Source organism: Mus musculus, chromosome 2, assembly GCF_000001635.26.
Source record: "Mus musculus strain C57BL/6J chromosome 2, GRCm38.p6 C57BL/6J".
NCBI lineage: Eukaryota > Metazoa > Chordata > Mammalia > Rodentia > Muridae > Mus > Mus musculus.
The window spans coordinates 132,424,741-132,452,499 of record NC_000068.7 but is presented as its reverse complement, the minus strand read 5'-3'; the positions used below and the strand labels follow the sequence as shown (position 1 = coordinate 132,452,499).

The following is a 27,759-nucleotide window of genomic DNA, read 5'->3' as shown; positions in this document are numbered from 1 at the left end:
CTTGTCTGCTTGTTTCCTTTAGTGTTTGGCTTTAGTGAATGACTGCATAGGCCAGTGGGAGCCACAGCAGGCAGGGTCCTCTATTGCTACAGTTCACATGCAAGCCTCAGATACCCAAACCTGTAGCCCCACAGGTTCTTCAGCAGATTTCTGGGCAGACTTGGGTAGCAGGGACTCCTCGGTTCTTGACAGCAGCTAGCTCTTGTCCTGGGGTGTCTGAGACCCTTGTCCCAAAAGACCTGAGAACTCTCTGGAACTCTTTTAGGATCAAGGCCTGCGGTTTCTTTTTCTCTGGCTCTTTGTATCCTTTGTCCATTTGCCTCAGCTCTCTTAGTACCTTTCTACTTCCACGACCTTCCTTCCCTCCCTGGCTGCTCTCAAACTGTTCAGTTGCTCTTTCTTCCGCCATCAAACAACAGGCTGCCTTATCCCTTTCACAGCTCATCCTGCCGACACCTCAGCTGCTACGCCATTGTTCTGCTGTCTCTTTCTCCATGTCACCAGCCAGCTCAGCCTGCAACCCTGAAAGTAGAAAGAAAGAAAGAAAAAAAAGATCAATAGAGAGAATTCTTTATTGACTCTTAACACCTGGGAGGCACAGTCCCAGGAGAGGAAGTGAGCCCAAACAGCATTTTCACACAGCCCAAGAAGGGGTATTTGGATCAATCATAGTCATTTGTTTTGAGCTAAAGACAGTCTTGCCTCTTTGGTGTTACCCAGTCTCTTGCTAGACTACCAGGGGAAATAATGTCCCCTTCTGGTCTAACTGGAAATGACTGCAAGACGACCTGGAGTTCAGGGAATCTGGTGATAGCAAACAAAAAAAAAACAAACAAACAAAACAGACACAGTGTCTCAAATAGCCTTGGTTGATGTTGGGCCCTCAGGAGTTAGAACAATCAGCCGAGACTTTGGTACAGTTTCCTCAAGGCATCTGTGGAGTGTTTCAGATGGCTGGCGCTGGTTTACCTTAGCCTCTCAGGCTAGTTGACGGACAGCTGTGTGGAGATCTGCACAGCTTTGGGACTGACATAACTGGGCAGGGGGGGAGGGGTGTGGCGGGGGGGGGGGAGGGGAGAAAATGTCAGACACACACCCAGCACAGCTGGGATCTGGTGAGTAGAGCTGGTGGTGCTTCTTTGATGAAGACACACCAGCAACAGTTCAGAAACTCAGCTCACTTTTTATAAGTGAGTAATGAGGAGGTAGGTGAGCTAATCTGTGTAGGGGGGAGATGGGGAGCAGTCTCCAGGTGCAGTCATCCAGGAGAAGGAAGCTGCTACTGCTGTTAGGAGTTTCTGGAAACATCATCAACGTCTGGGAGGAGGAAGCTGCAGTTGATACTTTCTGCAGTTTTACCACCACCACCATCGTCACCATCGCCGTCGTCATCATCTTCATCATCCAACATCCATATTCGGAAGGCTTTTACATTCCCGTGGGTCTTTGACATGGCCATGTCAGTAATACACATCCAGTCAGGACTTCATCTGTTCCCCACACTTAACATCTGCTCCATGCCCCAGAGGTGGGTGGGTCCTTCTCGCTTGTGTCACCGAGACTGGGAAGACTGAACTCGATCGTGAAATGAGCATGATCTTACGGGGCCAGGCGTTCCAGGATGTTATGATATAGACTATTCCCACAGGCTGATGTGTTGGAACACCTGGTCCCCGGCTGGTGTGCTGACTGGGGATGTGGTAGAACCATGGAGACATCCTAGATAGCAGAAGTGGGTCTCTGCAGGTACAGTTTGGAGGTGATATTTGCTTCTGGGTCTGGCCTAGATCTCTGCTTCCTGACCCCCCGAGATACAATAAGCCACGTCACAAGTCCACGTGAATGGAGCCACCCCAAACACCTTACCTTCTTGGCCATTCTGAATTCATATCCCTTGAAGGTATTCTCCACAATAAACTATTACACTTTTGTATTCATTCTGTTGGGTATTTTATAATTACATTAATGCTGTAATTACATTAATTTTAATTAATTAAAATTGAATTAATTAAAAAATTAATTAATTTTGCAATTACATTAATGCATTGACTATAATGGGATCAGCTTTGTCATCTTTTGCTAGTTCTTATGATTAGCCCTGGCGTTGTTTGCTAATGCTCTGAACCAGGTATCAATGTCCATCATAGGAGGGGATATACATCAGTTTGTTGCTTTAATAATGATCTGTAACAAACAACATTACACCTCAGAAGCCTGCTGTAGGTTTAAACTCCTTATAGATCATACCACGGATGTTGGATTTGGTTGAAAGGCACTAGATACAGCTCGATCAAGTTCCAGATCAAGCCAGCTCAAGACTTCTCAGGGGCCTTCTTATTCCAGAGGCAGCAGTGACCTGAAACACGTTCTCTTCATCTCGAAGAACAGGATTAAAAAGGCTACACAAGACCACATTTAAATTCTCTGCATGCACATGCAGTTTATATGTCTTATGCCAATAGTAAGTAACAGGACAAGAGTCTAACATGTCTGGTGTGGGGAACCCCACCCTCCTCCACCATGGACAAGGAGGGCAGAAAGAATATTTACCGACCCATTACACAACCTACCAAGAGGGTGACGTGGGAGAGGGTGTGGACATAGTAGAAATGAGTGGTCATTCAAAAGGAACCATCTGAGAGCCAAGACATCCCTACCATATACTGCTGAGCCTGTGGCCCATGCCAGGCACTCACCAGGTACTGAGAATACAGTATATGGTCACTTAAGGTGTAGTCCATGACAGCCGAAATGTCATCAGACTATATAGTCCTTAAAAATACAATAAAGATAGTTTCAATGGGGCGGGAGAGGAATGCTGCTGCTGCCGACTCCTTCACTGTTGGGTATCAGCCACCAGCCCTTTCAACTCCCTCCTCACCCTCCAGGTGTCAGCTGCTTCCCAGTGCCAGGGAGTGGGACATAGGGATGCCAAGGAAGTGCTCCCATAAGATGCATGTGGCAATTATGCCATCAGCCCGTGCTTCTAGCCTGCACTTGGTGGTGTTTCTCTCCAAAAGAAAATGAATCAAATTACAGGGAAGGCTCCTGCCCGACTTTGCACTGTGATCTGTGCCACAGCAGTAATTAAATATCTAATTGCCAATGTTACAGAGTAAACTGGAGGATCCCTGTATGATTTTTGCCTAATAGATCGGGCACAGCTCGCAAAGCGGACCCCACCATGCAGCTCAGGGGCAGTGGGAAGTTCAGGAAAGTCAAAGCCCTGGCCTTGAATGGTGACGTCTCACTTTACAATGGCTCATCCTAAAAACACAGACATTCCCTTCCTCTTTCACAGCCTGACACCCAGCAGCCCCTGAGGAGGGAAGTGGGGTTTGATTCATCCTCCCAGCAGGCAGAGACCACACCTCTGTGTGCACTCCTCTAAGCTAAAGAGTTAGCCAAGGACTGCTTGGAGGCGTGAAGAAGAAGCCGCAACCACAGATGGTGGTGATAAGACCCAAGGCAAGGTCCCTCTCGTTCTTGACTACAGAAAGGAATGGAAGGGAAAGGCGAGAGCATTAGTAGCAGTCGATGGGCAGATGATCTCGGCACCGCCAACTTCCAAATGCAAGGAATGCAAGGATTTTCATAATAAACATGGTGATTCCAAGCGATCATGAAGCATACATGTCATGCCATAAACCAGACCGTTTTATTTGCAGCTTCTTCCCTCGGTTTGACGCGTTACACATTTAGACAAACAGCTGGTGGGCCTCTGTGTGTAACCTCTTTCTGAGCCCTCAAGTGTCAGAGGTGGTCTGCAGCTTCTTACTCACGGATTTCTCAAAGCATGGTTTCCCAGTCACGGGACCTTATCTGAACGACTCTGTGGATCTCATTCATTCGCTTGTAATTTCCTGTACATTCAAAATAGCACAAAGTTGCCAGCACAGATTGCTTTTTAAAATTAACAATGAGGAAAAGAGGCAAATTAACACCAATACTTTCAGGCGTTATGGGAAAAAACTCATAGTCTAGGGGCAAAGAATAAACGCGAGGGAGGGAAGTTTCTGGAAATTGGGACTGGGGAAGGTTTCGAGAAAGAGCTTCTTGCATCAGAACCCTGGGGGTTTCAGCAAAGCCCTGTTTAAAAGCCTTACTCTATTTTGGCTCACAGAAGGCTTAAACTATTGGATTGACTAATATATTAGCTCACAGAAACCTTAAAATATAGGATATGACCAAATGCAAAGTTGGCCAAGGCCAAAGTACCAGTGGCCCAGGGTTAAGTGCTTCTGCACAGGAATCCACAGCAAGCTGTATCTGGCAAGGGCTGTGCAGAATAAACTGCTCTGGGGGTGCTGATCTGTCACTCCCTGGGCCCCAGGTGTCACCCAATCATCAGCACCCCTGGCATCATCTGGAAGCTGCAAACGGTAGAGATCCACAGGGCTGCCACCTCCCCTTGCCCCATCCTCCCTGCCAACTCACCAGCTACTCTGAGGTCCTCTTCAGTGATGGCCCTGAGAACATCTGCTGTCGGTCACCAGTGATGCTTGCTTTCAGTTTCAATTGCTTTTGGCAGTATATTAGTCAGAGTTCCAGAGGAATGTGCACACATACAGAAGACATATTCAGGGGAACTGGCATGTGCAATTATTGAGGGTGATAAATGTTAAAATCTGCAGGCTGGAGGTACAGAAGAGCTGACGGTGTGGTTCTTGTTTCTGTCTGCTAGCTGGTGCACTTGAGTCCTGGGAAGAGCCAACATTTTAGTTTGAGAGTATGTTTGTTTGTTTGTTTGTTTTGTCTGGTTATTGTATTTATGTATGTCTGTTTGTTTGTTTGTGTGTCTGTCTGTCTGTGGAGATGGGATGTCCTGGAACCCATTATGTAACCCAGTCTATCCTCAAACTCACAATCCTGCCTTAGTCTCAGGAGACTAAAACTGCAGCTGAGGGCTGAGATGCTCAGTTAGCTTGAGTCCGAAGTCAGAGAAAACAAAAACAAGTCCCATTTCAGGAAAGGACAGGACAGAGTCCTTGGTATTCATGCTTGGCTCAGCCCTGTTCTTCTAGTCAGGCTTCGGCTGTTTGACTGAGGGCCACCCACTCTAGGTAGACACCCCTTTTCACTCAGTCTATCATCTTAAATGTTAAATGCATGTATGTTAGAGACCAGCCTGGTCTACAGAGCGAGTTCCAGGACAGCCAGGGCTACACAGAGAAACCCTGTCTCAAAAAACCCAAAACAGATATAGATAGATAGATAGATAGATAGATAGATAGATAGATACATACATACGTACATACATGTTAAGTTCATTGAAAATATCCTCACAGAAATACCCAGAAAAATATTTGACCCAAATGTCTCCATAGCTGGGCACTCCCTACCCCAGGTTAATTAATTAAAATTAACTATCATAGGCAGATTACTTGGGGGGGAAGGAATCAAGATCTTCACTGGCTAGAAATTATTCCTTCTGTTTCTCTTCATTACTCCACCCCATCCTTGAGTCTCCATGCCACCCCAGACCCGAGATCCTGACCCTCTTCCATCCTTGACATACAGGTGGTGCCCTCATAGGGCACAAGGACAGGGAGACTGTTCCCAACGCTTCCTTGTATCCACACAACTGATGAATCAACTGGTCTCTGTCATTCCACTTCAGGATCTGTTTCTTCCATCACTGCATTGGTCTCATAGTGAGATTCTTGCTACAGCAACCAAACTCACACTTAAAATCCTGCAACATTTTTCTAGTACAATTGCCATGAACCCACACTAAGCAAGGATTCGGGTGCCTTTGTGTGATGAAATTATTTGAGAAGGATGTCATTGACTCTTTGGCTCCATATGAACACCTTTGGAACAGGGAGAATGCCTAGTTTCACCCCAGTCAAATTCTACTCAAAAGTGTGGAAAACATCTACACTCTAAATCTGTTAGCCTCTGTTGCCCAAACAGCACACCCTTGCAGAGGAGACGTCCCAAGGTTAACATCTACGACATATATTTAGTCTCCTATCATTTACTCTTTTCCACTTCACCATCCTCATGAATGAGTGTGACTTTCATTTTATTTTTGTGCTATAGTCTTAAATTTTTGTGAGACAAAATTTCCCAAGACAGAGTTCTGACTGCTAGCTTGTTATCTTCAGGAAATGAAGGGTAGTTTATGAAGACCCGAGCTGTAGCCATGGCTCTGGGATTTCATTAAATTACAGCTCGGGTGAGTTGTGTTTCTTTCTCTAGTCTGAGGGCCAGTCTCCTTGGCTGGTAGGGATGGGCTTGCTGTGCATTAATGAGGCCCTGGGGCAGGAAAACTAGGGTCAGAGTTTAATGTATTTATTGTTCACTGGCTACATCTGCCGCTCTGTTCCATCATGTGTAAGTTGGAGAAATTGGTCAATACAAGCTGCATACTAATGAGTCTGTTAGTATAAAGTATTCCTCAGCTCCTAATAAAGGTACAGTTGGTGCATGCTATTAAGTATCCTTCCCTTAGATGTAAAACCTATGTGTAAAAGAGAAAGCAGGCTTTTGCTGCCATGCCCAGGCTTGGATGGAGGAAGGCTGCAAGAACTAAAATCTTGAGGCACATGCATGTCTTGACAAGGAGAGATCCTTTGCAGAGCTGGGACATAATCCCTCCTCAGAAGAGTGTGGTGGCAGATGACTTCAAGGTGTCCCTCTGCTAAACCAAACACTCAAGCAGCCACTTGCTCTGCATGATGGCTTGGGTCCCTCCAAGGACCACAGAACTCTCAGGTGAGCTCCTGGCTAGTCCTCCTGTCCCCAGAGTGGGGGACGTGGAAGAACGGGGTTTGCAAAGCATGCTCTAGACCTGATGCAGATGAGACCCTTCCCATGGCTGGCCCCACTCACTTCTCATGCCTCACACACTGTGGAGCATTTGAGTTTTAAAACTCCTCAGAGTTGTTCTTCATTTGTTCATGTCCATGTGAGATGGATCATACATGAGTCCTCTGATAACCAGCTTGAGGCAGTTTGCTTCTTTCTTCAGCTGTCTCCACTGAGAGGCAAAGTAGCCTGGGAAGGAACAGAAAAGCCTGTGGGTGACGTTGGAATGACCTATATCTCAACCTAGCCATGGCCATATGATTAAACTCATTTACAAGAATATCTTTTGTGCTGTCTTAGGATGTGTGCACTTCAATCCCCTCTTCCTGAACGTACATTATTACACTTCAATTACATTTTTGAGGAAACGTAAGAAGACCTAGAGGAGAAAGTCAGCAGGCACAGTCAGGCATCTAAGACAATTGGAGCAGGATATCTGAGGGAGGAAAACAATCTGCGGCTTCTGAGGAAGTGAGAGAAACCCTAGAGTTGGTCAGCGCTCTGTGGGTGTTATATCTTTGGCTTTGACCTTAATTGAAAGCCGGTGTCAACGTTAACAGCAGAGACAGGTGAGATTATTGCTTCTCCAGCAATCTGTCCCCCGACAGACACCAAAGACAGTCCTTCTCGCTCGAGTAATCCCTAGCAAATTACTTCAAGATGGGCTGAGGGATCACAGCCGGCAAGATTCCTGATGAGTTCAGAATGGGAAGCCATTCAGTCCCCTTAACAGCTACTTAAGTGTTTGCTGTTAGGAATCCTCTGCCCCAGACACAATGGTGGGCTATAAATTATTTATGGACCCAATTAGAGACATAATTGGAGTGGGTCTGGCTGGTTGCCATGGTACTAATGCATGTGAAGTTTTCATCTTTCAGTTAAGCTTTTCTTGGCTTTCTGTTACACTTTGATATTCTAAAATCTGTGCTCCAGAAGCCTGCAAAAAAAAAATGTTCATGGCTCTTTCATAAATGGAGCATTCATTAAGAGTCACTGAGTATGCGTGAATTCGTCCTGCTATTGAATCATCACGTCCCCGTAGGTATCAGCAAGGGGGACCAAGTGCATGTCCCTTATAGGAAAGGGCAGTGAGGCATGTAAATTCCCTCTGTGCACTGATGGTACATTCCCTAGGTGCTTCGAATCCCTTCTCTTTCTAGTATTCATGGGTGGGGCCCTTTTGCTTCTGAACTTTTAAAAAAGTCCCAAGCACCTTCTGATGGTATCATCTCTTTACTAGGTTACTAAATTAACTTTTCTGGGTCTTCTTCTGTTTGGTTCCCAGCTGACCTTAAGACTGAGGAAAGAAGAAATTAGCTAATTTCTTCAATATAAATGTATCATCCTTCCTCATTGAAAACTTGAGCTCCGTCATCTTTATGATACCTGGTCCTACACTGAAACACTTAATGCCAATGACCTGCCTTCAACCACCTCTACATCTCTCTCAGGGCCACCCCAGTTCACATGGAGTTTCATGGACATTACTTAGAGATATTTCTTTGTCTGGACCCTGATTTCTCAGCCCTTTCCTGTGATCTCTGTTTTCTCCCTAGTTAGGCCCATTGTAGGACCTCAAAGCTTGAAGGATACTGGTGCGTATAGTAGAGGTGTATTTAAAAGTCTGTTGGTATCTCCAACAGATTTCCATAATGCAGTCATTTTACTAAACTGGCCCAAGGCCTTCAGCCTAGGAATTTCATTTTATCATTGTTCAGAGGGCATCAGGAAGGATGCCCACAAAGACCAGAGAGGCTGACCTCCCAGGATGTAATGTCACCACAGTTGTTTGGTGTTTGTTGCCAGTTGGCATGGTAGATTCAAATGTCCTCTGAGGAGCTTGGTCCAAGAGCCAGTAGTTTAATCTAGACAACCAAAAGTCTTTCTAGAGCTAAGTTGAGGTGGTCCCTACAGCCATTTCCCATGGAAACTATCAGCCTTATCTCCCATGGATACTGTCAGTCCCATCTCCCATGGATACTGTCACCCTATTGGAATTTGGCTGACCTATAGGGTTTTGAAGACCATGCCCTCGTTTTGATCTAAATCCTTCTATCCTGGCTGGGCGCACACTGCCATAGAAACATTAGTAACATTGTAGTGGTTCCTGTGACTCCAGATGCAGCTCCACCTCCAGAATGAAAACAAACTACTCAGGTCACCTAGGAAAGTGACTTCCCTGGCATTATCCTCTCTCCCAGCAACATCCGACTTCCAAAGACTACTAAATGCAGAGATATAAAACTTTCCCCCTGGGCTTAACTCACCATGAAAGTTGTGTCAAGTCTAGATGTCTCAGGGAGGTTGACTGAGACATTTGCCACAAATGCATCAACACTCAGCACCACTAACCTGCCCATTTTGATCTCTCCCAGGTGCTGACCTGCTAGCAATAATGCTTGTCTCAGCGCTGATTTTCAGGAAAACATGGTCTAAGAATATTGCCATTTCCAAACTAAGCCTAGTGGACTTTAACCTGGCTTAGAAAAATGTATTTTATAGTTAAACTATCATTTGAAAATGGCCATTTTCTCCTTTCCTCCCTCACAGGGGTCCCCTTCATGGTGGCCCTGTGTCTACCTACTTATCCATTCATTACTTCATGCCTCCATTCAACAAGTCTCACTTGAACACTGTGCTTGACGGACCATACAAGAAGTACATAATTTCAATTCTTAAATATAGTTGAGAGATGATGTAACATGTTATTTAAAAACTTTTGATATAACTGATGTTATTTAAAATTTTTAAAGCTTACAGATGTTTTATATGTATTATCTCATTTGTGGCCATAGCTTAATGAAGCCAGGACTGAAATTTGCATGTCCAGATGAGTTTAAATGAGCTGTTCATTTTTTGGTAAGAACTAAGTTGTGTCTGGAATCCATTTATCTGAGTACAGGCCCCAGGGGGCGGGGTGGGGGGTGTTTCAGAACCACATTTCAGGCTCAGACAGCCAGATGTGAAAAATTAAAGAGTGTGTAATTAACTGATACATGGTTAAGCTGAACAATATTCTAGACAGACAAGAAAGGCAAGGGAATTGGGTGAAGGGTAATTCCCGAAGCTCCCCCCTGCATTTCTCTGTGCTTACAGTGGTAACCACAGGCTAGTTAAGTCCATGTCCCAGCCTGAAAGATGAACTTTAGTATTTGGATTCCATTTTGTATTTGTTTGGTTTGGTTGCTTTTGTTGTTTGTTTGTTTTAAAATTCTCATATGTAACTCTGGTCAAGAACTATCTCTATGTAGAACAATTTGGTCCCAGTCTCCTGAATGGTAGGGATATAGGTGTGTGCCACCATACCAGGAAAGATTCTTCTTTTAAAGTGGTGTATCAGCATCATTTTAGCCTTTCTCATAAGGTAGTCTGACATCCTCGGTCTGACTAGTATAGTGGCTAGGGATAATCATGAAGTTCAAAAGCAGAGGCCAATGGTTTCAATAAGGTGAGAGGTGATCTCAGTGGTTAAGAGGTGGCAGCAGGAGAATGGGCTGTTAGGAGTTTCTGTTTCCAAAGTCATGATGTAGGGCTTGGCTCTAGGAATGAACATCAGAGCCAAAGTCACTAGAGATGATTCTGTCAGTAAAATAAGGACTCTGAGTAGTTGATGGCCTACCTGTAAGAAAGTGGAAATCACTCAGACTGCAGAAGATGTTGGGGGACAGAACTGTGGGTGAAATGTTCTGGTGAAGATGTTGGTGAACGGCAATGAGGGGGAGGGAAGAAAAGAAGTGACTTTCAACGCAACAGGAGATTTCAAGAAGAAAAGATTGGAATGTGTCGGTGGGGGCAAAAAGAATACTAAACCCATTTCCTAGACCTGAAGACCCTGTTCTATGAAAGGAAAAAAGACAGGAAAACCAGCCACCACCTGAGAGGGCTGTCATGAGGTATTCTTACAGGAGGGTCCCCTGAGAGGGCTGTCACAGCGTTTCATAAAGGAGGGTCCACTTAAGACCAGAAGGGAGAGGAGTGTTCTGGGAAGGCATTGATGACACCAGGATATTTGACAGTATCTCCAAGCACACATAGGAAGGCTTAAGGATAAAGAACTTGCTCTTGCCAGGCGTGGTGGCTCACGCCTTTAATCCCAGCACTTGGGAGGCAGAGGCAGGCGGATTTCTGAGTTCAAGGCCAGCCTGGTCTATAAAGTGAGTTCCAGGACAGCCAGAGCTATACAGAGAAACCCTGTCTCGAAAAACCAACCAACCAACCAAACAAACAAACAAACAAACAAACAAAAGAACTTGTTCTCATTAGGGACAGACATAACAGTACAAGAATGAGTCTGGGTGACAATAGGGTACTGAGGTGACTTAGGATCGGAAGCCCAGAAGCACAAAGCCCGCTGCCTGTTGCATTTCTCCACCTGGATACCATATGGTACCTCATGCCAATTTGCATCTCGGGCTGTGGCATTCTATTCATCCAGGGTACAAACGTGACAAATGGAATCACTGGAAAAGCTATGTCACCAACTCCTATTGCTTTTGTTTATTGACTACATCTTTCCTCTCCTTTTCTCTTAAGTGTCTCCATTATCCTTGCCCAGACACTACTCGCTCAAACTCCTCCACACTGTGACTGAATAAGAAAGCACACCTGACTCATCGCTTGTACATTTAAAACCTCTCTGGGCACTCAGCAGAGAAACCTGCCACTTGATCCTACTCGCCTTCCCAGTCTCATTTCCACCTAACTCTCCAATTTGTTATTCCCTGGGATTCTCCCAACACCACACAGTTCCCCACTACAGTCTTGGCCTGTATTCCTACCACTCCTTTAGATATAAAGACATGCTGGGTTTGCTTTGTTTATCAGAATGGATTTTATCCCGAGTTGCTGGTCCTTGTGGCCAAATGGAAACTGGCATCTAGAATGGCCTATAGGACCTAGCATGGTCTTATGGGGCTCATCATGGCCTTATGGGTCCCAACATGACCTTGTGGGATCCAGAATGGCCTTTTAGATCCAGCATGACCTTGTGAGATCTAGCATGTTGTTCAGGAACTGAAAAGCCACCTGGCTACCCCTAGAGTATCTTCTCTGGGCACAATTACTTAGCTCATCAGTTGTCCTTCACTGCCATTAGCTTAGCACTCCGCCTCTTTCTAGATGTTTCTGGCTTCTGTTATCCTCCTTTTCCTGCATAATCTTTGTCCGATGCTCTCTGCTGTCAAGTGCTCATTATTTTGTTGCTGAGAATTAAAAATCTCTCAAAGAGTTCAGGAGAGACAGCTTAATTGGTAACGTCCTTTGCATATACCCAAGAATGAAGACTTATTTCAATGCCTAGAGGCAAGTTAAAAAATAAGTAACAATCTAGGCACAGTGGTTTATACTTTTAATCTCCGGGATGAAGAGGAAGGGAAACAGGAAGGTTCTTGGGGTTTACTCATCCTACCCTAGTCAACAAGCTGCAGACCTGAGAAAGAGTCTGCTCTCAAAAACAACAAAAACCCAAAGTTGATGTTGCCTCAGGAGAGATGCCCAAAGCTGTCCTCTGGCTTATACTCATACATTTACACAGATGCATCAGACAGACAGACAGACACACACACACACAAACACATAATCCACAAAATCATAAATAAATACACAGACACACACACACATAATCCACAAAATCATAAATAAATACACAGACAGACACAGACACATACACACACACACACACACACACACACACACACACACCCCACACAGGATCATGCACATATCTATAGATAGACAGACACCACATGCACCCACAGGATCATACACACATAGATAGATAGACAGACAGACAGAAACACATACACATACACACTCTCTCCTCTAAAAAGCCAGCATGTTGACTTGTAGGGGTGTGAGATGTGGGAGAAGACCAAGAAAAAGAGCCATAACTCTACACATTTCTTGGTCAGCTCTTGGACAAAGCTAAACAAGAGGGGCAGTCTCTCATAACAAAACCCTGCCTGAAGCTTCCAGAAGGGAAAGAGGGCAAAAGACTGAAGAGGAAGCTTAAGCATCTAAGCCAGCAGCACATCCCAGTAGCACATGGGAGTCACGGGGTCAGAGAACTCCAGCAGTTAGAAATGGCTTGAGCTCTTTAAAGACAAAGCTCTGTCTTGCCTGCATGGGCATATTATCTAAGTACAGCTTCATGAAGGGTGCAAAGGTGGTGGGCCACACTCGGTTAGCAGTATACTTTGGGAGCTTTCATGCATAACACCGATATATGATTTGTTATTATTATTATTATTTTATTTAAAATAATAATTTTATTATTATTTATGTAATGCCCATGGGGTTTTGAGCTAGCAAGTCTCAGACTAATTTGAAAAAAAAGCAACCAACCAAGAGGCAAAACCACAGAGAGGTCTTCTAGTGCGAGATAGTGGGATGCCTTCATGCCTGGCCTCTGGCTGGCTTGCATAGTGGCTGCCATCTGATTGATCTTACAGCTAGTTCTGTTTCAGCTTCTAAAGCCACAGCAAGTGAACATGGTCACTGGTGCATGAGCAACTACCGAAGGTGCCTATGAGCTTGGCAGACACAGACAGGCTCTTTGCTGTGAAAACACAGGCTCCTTTCTTCTTCATCATCTTCTTCTTTTCCTGTAACTCAAGTCACATACCATCTCTTTTACTTACCTGACTCCACTAACACCTATTTAGCCACTCTGCCATCCTTATGTTCCCATGGTATCCTTTGCATGTTAAGATGGAAAAGATGACACCATAGAGAAAGTGTTGTCTAAATAGTAGCCCTGAAAGAGTGGTAGAAAGAACAACTGGAGGATATATAGGAGGATCTAGATCAATAGATAGGTCCATGGGCCAATTGGTAGGTAGATTAATAGATAGATAGATAGATAGATAGATAGATAGATAGATAGATAGATAGATATTATGGCTTTGATTAAAAATCTCAGAAGCATGGCACAGGGAGGGCAGGGGCTATTAGGATTATGAGACAGGAGTCCTTGGCTGTAAGCACCAGGTATCTTAGAAGGGAAGGGGTTCAGGGGAGAGCAGATGGGCACTAGAGACCTCCACAAACAATAACATCTGAGAAAATTCAGCCCAGACTTCAAATTCATTAATCCCAGGCAGACCAACTAGCTCTAACAAAGCTGATTTCATTTTAAAAAGGAATAAATTAAGAATGAGAGCCTCTTAATTAACAATGAAAACTTCAAGCATCAGGCAGAGCAGGGAGCTCATGGAAACATGACAAGCTTGCTCTTCCCATGTAAATGGGTTCAGGCATTAAGGCAATTTCTAAATAGAACCAGGTAGGGTGGTGATGCTACTGGAGCAAGGAAATGGGGATTTGGATGCATAGTGGCATTCATTCCGGATCCTGAGCTCAGAAGAAGCAGGTGACACCTTCAAATTGGACAGCCTGGGACAGTGCAGTGGCCTGGTTCTACCTTACTGCCTCTAGTCATGATAATGAAGGGAGGGGTGGCAATGGAAGCCAGAGGAGGAGTCCCACAGAAGTTAGGGAGGACTATCCATATGGAGGAGATCCAGAGCCCCAGAGCAGCCAGCACAAACGGGAGCCAGACAAACCTATCAGCCAATGCCTTTCTCATCTTTCTGTGGTCGCTTGTCTGTGTTCTCATGAACTAAATGCAAAGCCAGGCATTGAGGAAGCCCATGGACCCAGTCCACTGAGGCCAGTGGCCACAGTCAGAGCATCCAACAGAGAACAACAGGTGTATTATACTGCATAGGTGACAGCTTGCTTTATCTGTGCTGAAAGTGCACAGGGTGCGTGAGATGTGCTTGAAAGGACATTACAGGTTCTTCCTGGTGGCCAGCTCATCTTCCTTCATGTGCTGAGCACTTTGCCCTTTGTTCTATATTTTCTCCATGGAGCTCCTTTGAACACAGATACGATCTTTTCTCTGCCTTGGCTTTCTCTGGCTGACATAGAAAGGCTTTGTCTTGCCATTTGGGGTCCTGAAATGATTATTTATAGAGAGCATTTTTGTGCGTACCATTCCTATCCATTATGCTTTAACTTTGAGAGAGAAACTGTGTCCCTTCTAATGGCTTAGACTTAAATTCTGAACACATCAGAGATGGAAGTTGCTAATAGTAGCCATTGAAGATTAGATACTTGAAAGAAACTAGTTTGGAAATTATTTCAATAGTGATAGGAAGGGGGGGGGAGACAGAAGATGCTTTTAAAGACAAGCTCTGAGTAAGCTGAAAGCAAGGGCTTTGAGGTCATGTTAATCATGATTTAAACACTGTATAAGGACCTTTTATAAATAAGGCTCTGTAGATTTAAAGATGCTCAGGCAAGCTAGCACTGTGAGCTGAGCTCCATTGTCCAGGTCACGGCTCTGCCTACCTTCCCGAGTAGGCCTGCTGGTCCTAGGAACATCTAGGATAGACCCTCCAAGACAGCCCCCTGCCTGCTGGGTTCCCCTGGATGGTTAAAAACTTAACTTAAAAAAAAAGTCAGTAGCTCTCCTGTATACAAATGATAAATGGGCTGAGAAAGAAATTAGGGAAAGCAGTATCCTTCACAATAACCACAAATAACATAAAATACCTTGGTGTAACTCTAACCAAGCAAGTAAAAGACCTCTGTGACAAGAGCCTCAAGTCTTAAAGAAGTTGAAGAAGATATCAGAAGATAGATCTCCCATACTCGTGGATTGGTAGGGTTAAAATGGCCATCTTACCAAAAGCAATCTACAGATTCAATACAATTCTCATCAAATTCCAACACAATTCTTTACAGATTTTGTTGAAATAATACTCAACTTCATATAGAAAAATAAAAAACCCAGGATAGCTAAAATGTCCCTGTACAATAAAAGAACTTCTAGAGGTATCACCATTCTTGACTTCTGACTATACTACAGAGCAATAGTAATAAAAATTGTATGGTATTGGCATAAAAACAGACAGACTGATCAATGAAATCAAAGACACAGAAATAAACCCATACACCTACAGACACTCAATTTTTGACAAAGAAGCCAAAACCATATAATGGAAAAAAAGTATCTTTAACAAATGTTGCTGGTCAGCTGGATGTCTGCATGTAGGAGAATGCAAATAGATTTATATCTATCACACTGCACAAAATTCAAGTTCAAGTGGATCAAAGACCTTAATATAAAACCAGATACACTAAATCTAATAGAAGAGAAAGTGGGGAACAGTCTTGAACACATTGGCACAGAAGACAACTTCCTGACCAGTAAACCAACAGTTCAGACATTAAGATCAACAATTAATAAATGGGACCTCCATTTGTCTAGGAATTTCATAAATTCATTCTTTTTAATAGCTGAGTAGTACTCCATTGTGTAGATGTACCACATTTTCTGTATCCATTCCTCTGTTGAGGGGCATCTGGGTTCTTTCCAGCTTCTGGCTATTATAAATAAGGCTGCTATGAACATAGTGGAGCATGTGTCCTTCTTACCAGTTGGGGCATCTTCTGGATATATGCCCAGGAGAGGTATTGCTGGATCCTCCGGTAGTACTATGTCCAATTTCCTGAGGAACCGCCAGACTGATTTCCAGAGTGGTTGTACAAGCCTGCAATCCCACCAACAATGGAGGAGTGTTCCTCTTTCTCCACATCCACGCCAGCATCTGCTGTCACCTGAATTTTTGATCTTAGCCATTCTGACTGGTGTGAGGTGGAATCTCAGGGTTGTTTTGATTTGCATTTCCCTGATGATTAAGGATGTTGAACATTTTTTCAGGTGCTTCTCTGCCATTCGGTATTCCTCAGGTGAGAATTCTTTGTTCATGGATGGACCTGGAGGGCATCATCCTGAGTGAGGTAACACATTCACAAAGGAACTCACACAATATGTACTCACTGATAAGTGGATATTAGCCCAAAACCTAGGATACCCAAGATATAAGATACAATTTTCTAAACACATGAAACTCAAGAAAAATGAAGACTGAAGTGTGGACACTATGCCCCTCCTTAGAAGTGGGAACAAAACACCCTTGGAAGGAGCTACAGAGACAAAGTTTGGAGCTGAGATGAAAGGATGGTCCATGTAGAGACTTCCATATCCAGGGATCCACCCCATAATCAGCATCCAAACGCTGACACCATTGCATACACTAGCAAGATTTTATTGAAAGGACCCAGATGTAGCTGTCTCTTGTGAGACTAGGCCGGGGCCTAGCAAACACAGAAGTGGATGCTCACAGTCAGCTAATGGATGGATCACAGGGCTCCCAATGGAGGAGCTAGAGAAAGTACCCAAGGAGCTAAAGGGATCTGTAACCCTATAGGCGGAACAACATTATGAACTAACCAGTACCCCGGATCTCTTGACTCTAGCTGCATATGTATCAAAAGATGGCCTAGTCGGCCATCACTGGAAAGAGAGGCCCATTGGACACGCAAACTTTATATGCCCCAGTACAGGGGAACGCCAGGGCCAAAAAGGGGGAGTGGGTGGGTAGGGGATTGGGGGTGGGTGGGTATGGGGGACTTTTGGTATAGCATTGGAAATGTAAATGAGCTAAATACCTAATAAAAAATGGAAAAAAAATGGGACCTCATGAAACTGGAAAGCTTCTGTAAGGCAATAGGACAAAATGTCAGCCTACAGATTGTGGAAAGATCTTCACCATCCCTACATCCAACAGAGGATAAATATCTAAAATATATAAAGAACTCAAGAAATTAAGCACCAAAAAAATGAATAACTCAATTTTTAAAAACAGGGTACAGAGCTATATAGAGAATCCTCAATAGAGGAATCTAATGGTCAAGAAATACGTAAAGAAATGTCCAATGTCCTTAATCAAAACATCTCACACCTGTCAGAATGGCTAAGATCAATACCTCAAGTGACAGCAGATGCTGGCAAGGATGTGGAACACAGAGAACACTCCTCCACTGCTGATGGGAGTCCAAACTTGTACAACCACTTTGGAAATCAATTTGGCTGTTTCTCAGAAAATTGGGGATACGTTTACCTCAAGATCCAGCTATATTACTCCTGAGCATATACCCAAAAGATGCTCCACCATCCCACAAGGACACTTGCTCAACTATGTTCATAGCAGCTTTATTTGTAGTCGCCAGAAACTGTAAACAACCTAGATATCTCTCAACCAAAGAATGGATACAGAATGTGGCACATTTATGCAATGGAATACTATTCAGCTATTAAAAACAAGAACATCATGAAAATCTCAGGCAAATAGATGGAACTAGAATATACCATACTGAGTGAGGTAACCCAGACTCAGAAAGACACACATGGTATGTACTCACTTATAAATGGATATAAACCATAAAACACGGGGAAACCATACTACAATCCACAGACCCAAAGAAGCTAAGTAACAAGGAGGACCTAAGGTAGGATGTTTGACTTTCACTCAGAAGGGGAAATAAAATAGACATCAGAGGTGGTGGAGAGAGGGAATAAGGTAAAAAGGTGGTGGGGAGGGGAACAGGAGGGATCAAGTGTGGGGAGGACTGGGGGAGAGAGAACTGGAAGAGAGAACTGAAAGTGGGGGCAGCTATGGGTGAGCCAGGAACCTAGAACAAGGAAAAACTCCCAGGAACCTATGAGGGTGACCCTAGCTAAGGCTCCTAGCAACAGAAGATATGGAACCTGAAATGGCCACCTCCAGAAACCAGGCAAGACTTCCAATAGAGAAATGGAGACATCAACCTACCCACAAACCCTTCAACCCCAAATCTGTCCTGTCTACAGATAAAGGGATAAAGATGGATTAGAAATGGAAGGAATGGCCAAACAATGGCTGGCCTAACCTGAGAACCATCCTATGGGAGAGAACCAATCCCTGACACTATTAATGGTATTGTGCTGTATTTGTAGGTAGGACCCTAGTATAGCTGTCCTCTGAGAGTCTTCATCCAGAAGCTGACGGAACCAGATGCAGAGACCCATAGCCAAACATTAGGTGGAGTTTGGGGAATCTTGTGGAAGAGGGAAACAAGGAATTGAAGGAGCCAGAGAGGTCAAGGACACTACAAGAAGACCTACAGAATCAACTAACTCTGCTCCATGAGGGCCCACAGAGACTGGACCACCTACAAAAGAGCATGCATGGAACAGACATTGGCCCCCTACACATATGGAACAGATGTGCAGTTTGGTCTTCATGTGGGTTTCCTAACAGTAGGAGTAGAGGCTGTCTCTGATTCTGTTGCCCATCTTTGGATCCTTTCCCCTAACTGGACTGCCTTGTCTAGACTCAATAGGAGAAGATGCATCTAGTCCTACTGCATCTTGATATGCCAAATCGGGTTGATAACCATGGGAGGCCTCCCCTTCTCTGAAGAGAAAGAGAGGGAAGTATGGGGGAAGGGAAGGAGAGAGAGAGGGACTGGGAGAAGAAGCTGTGATCAGGATGTAAAGTAAATTAATTAATTAATGAAAAAGGGAAATATGGAAACAAACAATCAAAAAATAGATGCCTGGTATTTCCTATGTCTTCAACAAGTCTGATTACTATAATACCTTTGTAAGGTAGAAAGCAAGGAGACCATTGTGTGTAGGACTTAAGATGCACAAGTGGCTCTGAGCTCTCAAAGTTCAGATGGCTTGACTAAAGCCACCTGGTGTTTTAGGGACAATGGCTGTAACATCACTGGAGTATCTTTTTTTCTCTCCTGAGTGCAGTGGGCTCTAAATCTCACAAGCAATCTTGAGCATACGTGACAGTTGCCCCTAAGAGTGGTAGCTAGTTAACAAGTTATACACTACTAGTCCAGCGTCTGTTGTGCCAGGTGCTGAAGTTTGGCTGTGAGTGACAAATGTGTGATCCTGACTTCACAGAATTCAGTCCAGCCTCTATTCATCTGGGCTCTAACTAAAGAAGAATGGGAAAACTGCTCTACACAGTTGTGTGCCCTGTGTCGCTGGAATATCGGGCAGTCACAGAAGCCAGTTAGTTGCCTCCTCCTCCCATACTGTTCTTTGCAGTACACTAACCTGCAGTGACTAACCCAAACAGCCTCATTTTCTGTGCTTTAATTGGCTTGATGTACCATGAAACCATCTGTGCTGGCTAGTTTTTTATGTCAACTTGACATTAAGCTAGGGTCATTTGGAAAGAGAAAAGATATCTCCACCTGACAAGCCTTCAGGGAATTTTCTTAATGGTGATTGATGTGGGAAGGCCCAGCCCCTTGTGGGTGATGTCATCCCTGAACCTGTCATCCTGGATGATATAAGAAAACAACCTGGGAGGCCTAGGTCCAGCCCTTGTATGTTCTTTGGCTGGTGGTTCAGTCTGAGAGCCCCAGGGGTCCAGGTTAGTCTTCCTGTGGAGTTCCGACCCCCTTCAGGGCCCACAATCCTTCCTCCTATTCTTCCATAAGAGCCCCCAAGCTCTATCCACTATTTGGCTGTGGGTATCTGTATCTGTTGGAATCATCTGCTGGGTGGAGCTTCTCAGAGGACAACTTGCTTCTGTCTGCAAGCATAGCAGAGTATCATTAATAGTGTTAAGGATTGGTACTTGCCCATGTGATGGGTCTCAAGTTGGGTGGTTATTGGTTGGCCATACTCTCAGTCTCTACTCTACACACTCAGAAGAGAAGGGGATAGGAAAGGGGAAGGATTTTAGGAGGGGGTGACCAGGAGTCAAGCAAGCAGAATGTAAAGTGAATAAATAAAAAGAAATTAATTTAAAAAGAAAAGAGAAAGAAAGAAAGAAAACAGTCTGAGCAAGTCACAGGTAGCAAGCCAGGAGGCAGCACTGTTCCATAGCCTTTGCATCAGCTCATGTGTCTAGTTCCTGCCTTGAGCTCTTGCCTTGACTTGGATGATGGACTACAAGCTGTAGGCTGAAGTAAACCCTTTCCTCCCAGGTTGCTTTTGGTCATGGTGTTTTATCACAACAATAGAAACCCTAAGATACCATCTCAACTGATTGGTTCACACACTTACCTGATGTCCTTCTTAAAGAAGACTGGACATTTGGGATTCCCTCATTGTTAAATGGCAATTACACAGAAGATACAATTGATCCTCTGGGATTCTCCAAGCATTTGTAACTCAGTTCTATTTTCTACCTTCTGATTTTTAGCTACTTAATTAGCACAGTCACTCATGAGAACCCAAGGACAGCAAAAGAGAAGAAGCCATATTATCTATTCCAGGATATTTGGTGGCTTCTCTACCAAATCTTTCTCATTACAATCCACAGGCAGGCTTACTAACTGTGCAGCTCCTCAAAATGACTCAACCGTGGAATATTAAGGCAGACATTATACTATATATGTTTTATTTACTGCATAACCAATGTCTTGTTTCAGCAGTAACCAAATATTGTAGCAATGTTGAAAAATAAATGATGTCACATAGAATTGTCTGAGCAAACTATAAGACATAGACGTCAGCAATCTGAGACCTAAATCTATCACTTTGAATTTAAAATATCCTTTCTTTTCTATATTATTTATTTTTAAATTTTTATGTACATTTGGTGTTTGGCCTACACGTATGTCTGTGTGAGGGTGTTGGATCCTCTAGATCTGGAGGTATAGATGTTAGCATTCTGTCTAAGCCTTGCCCCACAGTTACCTGGCAACAGCCAGGTGTGCCTGACTCACTATAAAAGGGGCTGCTTGCCCTCTCCTCGCTTGCTCCCTTGCTCTCCCCCCCCCAACTCCCCATTCCCTTCCCTCCTCTTTCTCCACACGTTCATGGCCAGCCTCTACTTCTCTGTTCTCCCTCTCCCTCTCCCTCTCCCTCTCCCTCTCCCTCTCCCTCTCCCTCTCCCTCTCCCTCTCCCTCTCCCTTTCCTTCTCCTATCCTCTTAGCTCCCCCTCTCTATGCCCTTAATAAACTCTATTCTATACTATACCGTCACTTGGCTGGTCCCTCAGGGGGAAGGGATGTCTCAGCATGGGCCTGCTGAGGCACCCCCTTTTCCATACCTGACTACACCTCCATAGAATATATCCCCCCTCTCTTTACGTTTTTATAAACACAGCAATAGACAGCTGTGAGTTGCCATGTGAGCACTTGGAATTGAACCTGGGTTCTTTGAAAGAGCAGCCAATGCTCTTTAACTGCTGAGCCATATCTCCAGCCTCTAAAATATCCTTTCTTAATAACCTAATTTTTATAACACATGGTTAGAGATGAGATAAGGATTTGTGCCCACTCCTCTGGGTGTTTTTCTGCAAACAGAGACATTCTTGAATATACTATGTTATATGCATAAATGTGTTGCTGGGCTGCATTTGTAAACTTCCTGGCTCTAATCCTTTCCGGTTATAACATATTTCCTCTCACTATGAATGTGACAATTTCATGAACTGTTATGCTTTTAACAGAGACTTCTGAGATTAGAAGGATCGCTAGCTTCACCCTCTCTTTTTGTAATTAACTACGACCATGTGAGTTGTGACTTTTGTTTCTTTGCTTGGACTCAGGGATAGTTAGGTGAGTGTACAATGCCTCGGTGGTACCAAAAGGCTGCATTCAGTCACCAATCCAGGCGATCCCATGTTTAAGGGATCCATAAGCATTTGCAATAGATGCTGGAGTCTTCTATGGAAATCCATTAAAAATTGTACTATCTGAGTTCCTCTGATAAGTTAGTTATTAGAAGCCAATTAAAGAAGGTTTGGGGCTAAGGATGTAGCTTACCTAGCTTACTTGGTTCCAGCACCATTTTTAAAAAAAATTCTTTAATCTTTTTTTACAGTCCAGTCTTTATCCCCTCCCCTTCTGCCCTCTGACTCTCATCCCTTACTTCCCATCCCCCATGCCCCCCTCTCCCCTCTTCAGTGGATGTCCCCACCCCACCCCCCACCAGGCCTCCCCACTCCCTGGGACCTCAAATCTCTTGAGGGGTAGGTGCATCTTCTCTCACTGAAGCCAGACCAGGCAGTCCTCTGCTATGTATGTGTTGGGGGCCTCAGATCAGCTGGTGTATGCTGCCTGGCTGGTGGCTCAGTGTCTGAGAGATCCTAGGTGGTCAAGGTTAGTTGAGACTGCTGGTCTTCCTCTAGGGTCGCCCTCCTCCTCAGCTTCTTCCAGCTTTTCCCTGATTCAACCATAGGGGTCCCCAGCTTCTGTCCATTGGTAGGGTGTAAGTATCTGCATCTCACTCTTTCAGTTGCTTGCTGGGCCTTTCGGAGGGCAGCCATGCTAGGCTCCTGTCTGCAAGCACACCACAGCATCAGTAATAGTGTCAGGCCTCCACCACCGATTTTGAAAGAGGAATCTAAACAAGAAGTCTAGTGGGAGTGGCTCAAATTCTCCTATTGTTTGTATTCTTTGTTTACTGTTGCGTTTTGCCTCCTGGGCAGGCAACAGAAGATGCTGAGTAGCAGGATAAAGCAATAAGTTACATGCTTTCTGCTCCTCAGAGTGCATGCTGGGTATAGACTTGTGCAGTGGCTCACCGTGGAGAGGAAGATAGCTAAAGCGTGAATCCTCAACTGTGGCTGTGCATTGGGAAGATTTTTTTTAATCCCAGGTGTCCAAGACGCATGCTATTTTTATTAATCACAATTTCTGGGCATCAATATTTTTTTAAGCCTCTAAAGAAATTTTAAATTTGCAGCCGCATTTTAAGCAATGACCACTGAGCAGCTTCTGATGTCTGAGTGCGGTCACAAAAATTCAGTGGCAAAAGGGTTGGGGTAGAGCCTGGGTACCAGGAGTCAAGTAAGGTCCTCCAGAATCCCAGTTGTGTAGCAAGACTGGTAGCCACTGGCTTAATAAGGAGAGAGCAAAGCAATATCATATAAAATGCAAATGCATTCTACGCCATGGAAAGTTCACCTTCTTGTCCATCTTCTCTACCCTTTCTCTCTCCTGTCTTACAAACTAGCAATCCATTCAGAGGCGTGGTTGAACACAGTTTCTTTATCTAGCTAGTGAGAGGCTTTGGGGTGGTGCTGGGCAGCTGGGTACATAGGCCTATCATGCGGATCATCTGAGGGTTTCCAGTAAGAACTACTGCGGCACTGCAGACTGCATCTGAGTGATAGAGCCTTGGGAACGGAAGGTCTCTACCTGTGCCAGAGGTGTCGTATGCCCTCTGCCTTCCTCTTCACGGAGAATGACCAGGTAATTTACCTGGATGAGACCACCGGAAGCTGAAGAGTCAAGAAAACCACAATGGGACTTTATTCCTTGGTGGACGGGAGAGAATAACTTGAATCTATTCATCATCATCTTCATCGACTGGAAAAGAGATGATTGGCCCAAAGAAGGTATGCAGATAAGTGACTGGTCATTATCCAAGCTGCTTCCAGACTAACTTCTTCTCGAGAGTGTCCCATCTAGAAAAAACACTCAGGGCAGCGTCTGAGCTCCAGCTGGTTCATGAGAGCAGAAGCAAGGCTCTAAGATGGACCCAGACTGAAAAACCTTTAACCCAGGGTTTAGATATGAAAAGCAGCAAGGATTTCAAGATGAGAGAAGAAAAACCTAACAAACCCAGTGATTTTCTTTATATTTTTAATGTTTCCTTCAATCTCACATTCTCCAAATGCCTGTTTTAAGGCGTAACGCCAAACTTGAAGCCCTGGGAGTAAGCGGTGATTGGGATAACCCTGCATTTTGAGATGTGTTCTCTGTGAGGTTGCAAGCGAGCGGGCAGCGGGAGACCTGAACACAATCTCCTCTCTCTGTGCTGGTAGACAGGGAAGGGACTGTGTTGTTTCCTTTCTGGAACGATGAGATGATAACATAGCAGACATTGAGGGAGGTGGTTGGTGTAGAATGATTTAAATACCTCTCTTATCTTGGAATTGTTCAAAACCGGAAGTGTGCCACCAGCACCGCGGTTTCAGGATGGTCCGCCATCTGACACCCCACCTGTTCTGATGCCGTCTCGCCTGCTCAGCCCAGCGGTACTCATTAGACATTGAGATCTGTGGGGCTTCACTTCCCCTTTTGATTAGCTTGTTATCTGCCTTCAGAGCTAAGCCCTAATTAATGAATTCCCAGATGGGAGATGAACCCGCCATTGCCAGCAAGCCCCTTCCTCAGAGAATCCTTTGCTTCCCATCAGAAAGGGGCAGACAGTTGGCTGCTGTCCAGTCCGGGGCTTCACAATTCCCCTTTGATAAAGCCGTGGAGAATTTCTCTCGGAATCCACTTCCTCAATCACCAGCATTTCAGAGGTAATTACACTGATTTAATGCACCTGGCTTTCTCTTACACTTAAAACCTCAGTGACTGGAAAAATACTGGTCAGCGTTTATAGGAAAGTCAGGGAGCCGATAATGTTTAAGCCTGGGGAAAGCATTGAGTGTCATACAGCTAGAGATGTCTGTGGTCATAGAGACAACATTCTGACCTCCAGTTGTGATGGTGCCAAAACCATGCTGACAAGCTTACTGCTGGAGAATCGGTGGGCCCAGGCTGTTTCCTGACGCCTTGCACATAAACGGGTCTGCTTTCCCCAGTTAACACCAATGACAGAGTATAAGGTTCTGTCTTCTCCTTAGGATGCTTTGAGGAGAATGGCTAGGTGAACGCACCCTAGATTCTACAGCTAGGTACCCTGGGTTTAAAACTCAGCCTCCAACATGGACTGTAGGGGCTGGGACAGGTAGTCATCACCTCTGTGTTAAATTTCTTCACTATAGAATAAGGCCCTGCCCTAAAGTTTAGCTTCATATGTGAGCCACTTGGGTCTCACTGCCGGGGGCGCCAGTGTTATGGATGGCATCAAGAGCTCAGATGCTTCAAGCCTCCCATGCAGTCTGTGCTGACAAGTGCTATCGGCTGTGCACCTGAGGCCTTGGAACTCCATGTGTAGTCCTTGAATCTGCAGCACTGGTGTTAACCAAGACTTTGCTTGAAATGTGGACTGCCATGACCTTTCCAAACACATTGAACCATAGTCTGTGCTATATCCATATACCTTGATGATTGACGTGTATATCACAGCTGAAGAGGTACTGGACAAAGCACATAGTCTTAACCTGGCACATAGTAGGGACACACTTCAGGGGAGGTTTTGTAACTATCACTGAATATTCAGGCAAGGTACTAGGTGGATGGGATGGTGTTAGAGAATTGATTTTTGAGGTCCATACTGTGTGGGATTGGTACAGCTGTGGCTGCCCATGCGCACCCATCAAAGAAGATAAAGAAGCAAAGATGGGCCACATCAAAGGAATCTCGGGACACCCTAGTGGAGGGAATATAAGGAAACTTATAGCATTTGGGTTTGTACCAAAAAGTTTTATAAGGTGGGTTTTTTAAAGGAGGGGACAAGCTGGGTGGTGGTGGTACACACCTTTAAGCTCAGCACTCAAGTCGAGGCAGAGGCAGAGGCAGAGGCAGAGGCAGAGGCAGAGGCAGAGGCAGAGGCAGAGGCAGAGGCAGAGGCAGAGGCAGAGGCAGAGGCAGAGGCAGAGGCAGAGGCAGAGGCAGAGGCAGAGGCAGAGGCAGAGGCAGAGGCAGAGGCAGAGGCAGAGGCAGAGGCAGAGGCAGAGGCAGAGGCAGAGGCAGAGGCAGAGGCAGAGGCAGAGGCAGAGGCAGAGGCAGAGGCAGAGGCAGAGGCAGAGGCAGAGGCAGAGGCAGAGGCAGAGGCAGAGGCAGGCAGATCTTGAGTTTGAGGTCAGCCTGGTCTATAGAGTGAGTTCCAGGACAGCCAGGGCCACACAGAGAAACCATGTCAAACAAAACAAAACAAAACAAAACAAAAACAAAAAAACAAAAACAAAAACAAAAACAAAAACAAAAACAAAACAAAACAAAAAAACAGTTCTGGATCTAATGCTGTCATGGGAAGGCACAACAAAGTGACTGAGAATCTTAGTCCATCAGGGAACAGGACATCTCTGAGTAACTGGGGTAGCTGCAGAGTGTCTCCTTGGACACATCACAGGCACGACTGTCACTGACATTCTCTGTCATTGCTCATAACAGGCTTGATGCCAACTGTCAACTCTGGGGCTAAAGTCCCTGTGGACTTTGGTGACCATGGAGTGTGGATTAACTCTGGTCCTGACTCACGCTAATTCCAGGCTGGGATCATCCATCAAAACTAAACTATTTCTTGGATTATTAATAAAGCAGCAGAAGCAGCCGCAGCCGCAGCAGCAGCAGCAGCCGGAGCAGTTTCCTTGCTTAATTGGCTGCTGACGGCATTTTCTCAATCCTGATGGATTATGCTTTGGGGAAGATTTCTCTCAGATATCCGTCACTACAATTTACTTAAATAACTCTCTCTGAGTAACCAGTTACCATGAAAGATTACACGCTCTGCCTTCTCCATTGGAGTCAATTGGTGAATTGTATTTTTGTATAAATGCACTTATTTCATCAAGGTTATCAAATGTGTTTACGTAGAGTTATTCAAAGTACTCCATTGATTTTTAAAAAGTTTCCCATTTTGATGATTCTTACTTTTCTTTCTCTCTTTCTATCTATCTTTCTTTCTTTCTTTCTTTCTTTTTTTTTTTTTTTTTTTTTTTTTTTTTGAGACAGGGTTTCTCTGTGTAGCCCTGGCTATCCTGGAACTCACTCTGTAGACCAGGCTGGCCTTGAACTCAGCCTTTTGACATTTCTAATATTGTACGTTTTCTCCTTGTTTCTGACCAATTATCTAGCACATGTTCGATTTTATTTATGTTTTTCTAAGCAGATTTTCAGCCCAGGCATGGTGGCTCAGGCTATAGTTTCAGCCCTTGAGTGAGAGAGGCAAGAGGAACGCCATAAAGTCAAGGCCATCCTGGGCTAACGTAGTGAATTCTAGACCAACCAGTGCTACAGTCTGAGATCTGGTCTCCAAAATAAAACAACAAAACAGCTGCAACAAGAAACTTCATCAACAGTCACAACTAGCCAGTTTTTCTTACTCACGTTTGCTCTCATCCATAGCAACTTGTTTCCTCGGTTTTATTTCTCCTGGATTTTAAGCTTGATTAAAAATTCATTCATTCAAGGAATGGCAAGATAGGTTCAGTGATTAAGAGCTCTTGACCGTT

General features: G+C 44.6%; 1 long non-coding RNA gene across 1 annotated transcript, besides 1 other annotated feature; it reads right to left on the bottom strand.

Annotated features, from left to right (window-relative positions):
* 4921508D12Rik (RIKEN cDNA 4921508D12 gene) lies at nucleotides 1–27,759 on the bottom strand. The gene is made up of 4 exons (NR_045802.1): nucleotides 27,635–27,759; nucleotides 6,838–7,002; nucleotides 4,438–4,700; nucleotides 1–522 (listed from the first exon to the last, which is right to left on the bottom strand). It is a non-coding gene; the product is annotated as an RIKEN cDNA 4921508D12 gene (long non-coding RNA).
* Nucleotides 23,398–26,046: an enhancer, noted in NCBI's record as "VISTA enhancer mm1391". NCBI's record gives its function as "enhancer in: forebrain[5/5] | nose[4/5] | heart[3/5]" and the evidence as "EXISTENCE:transgenic organism evidence [ECO:0001131][PMID:17130149]".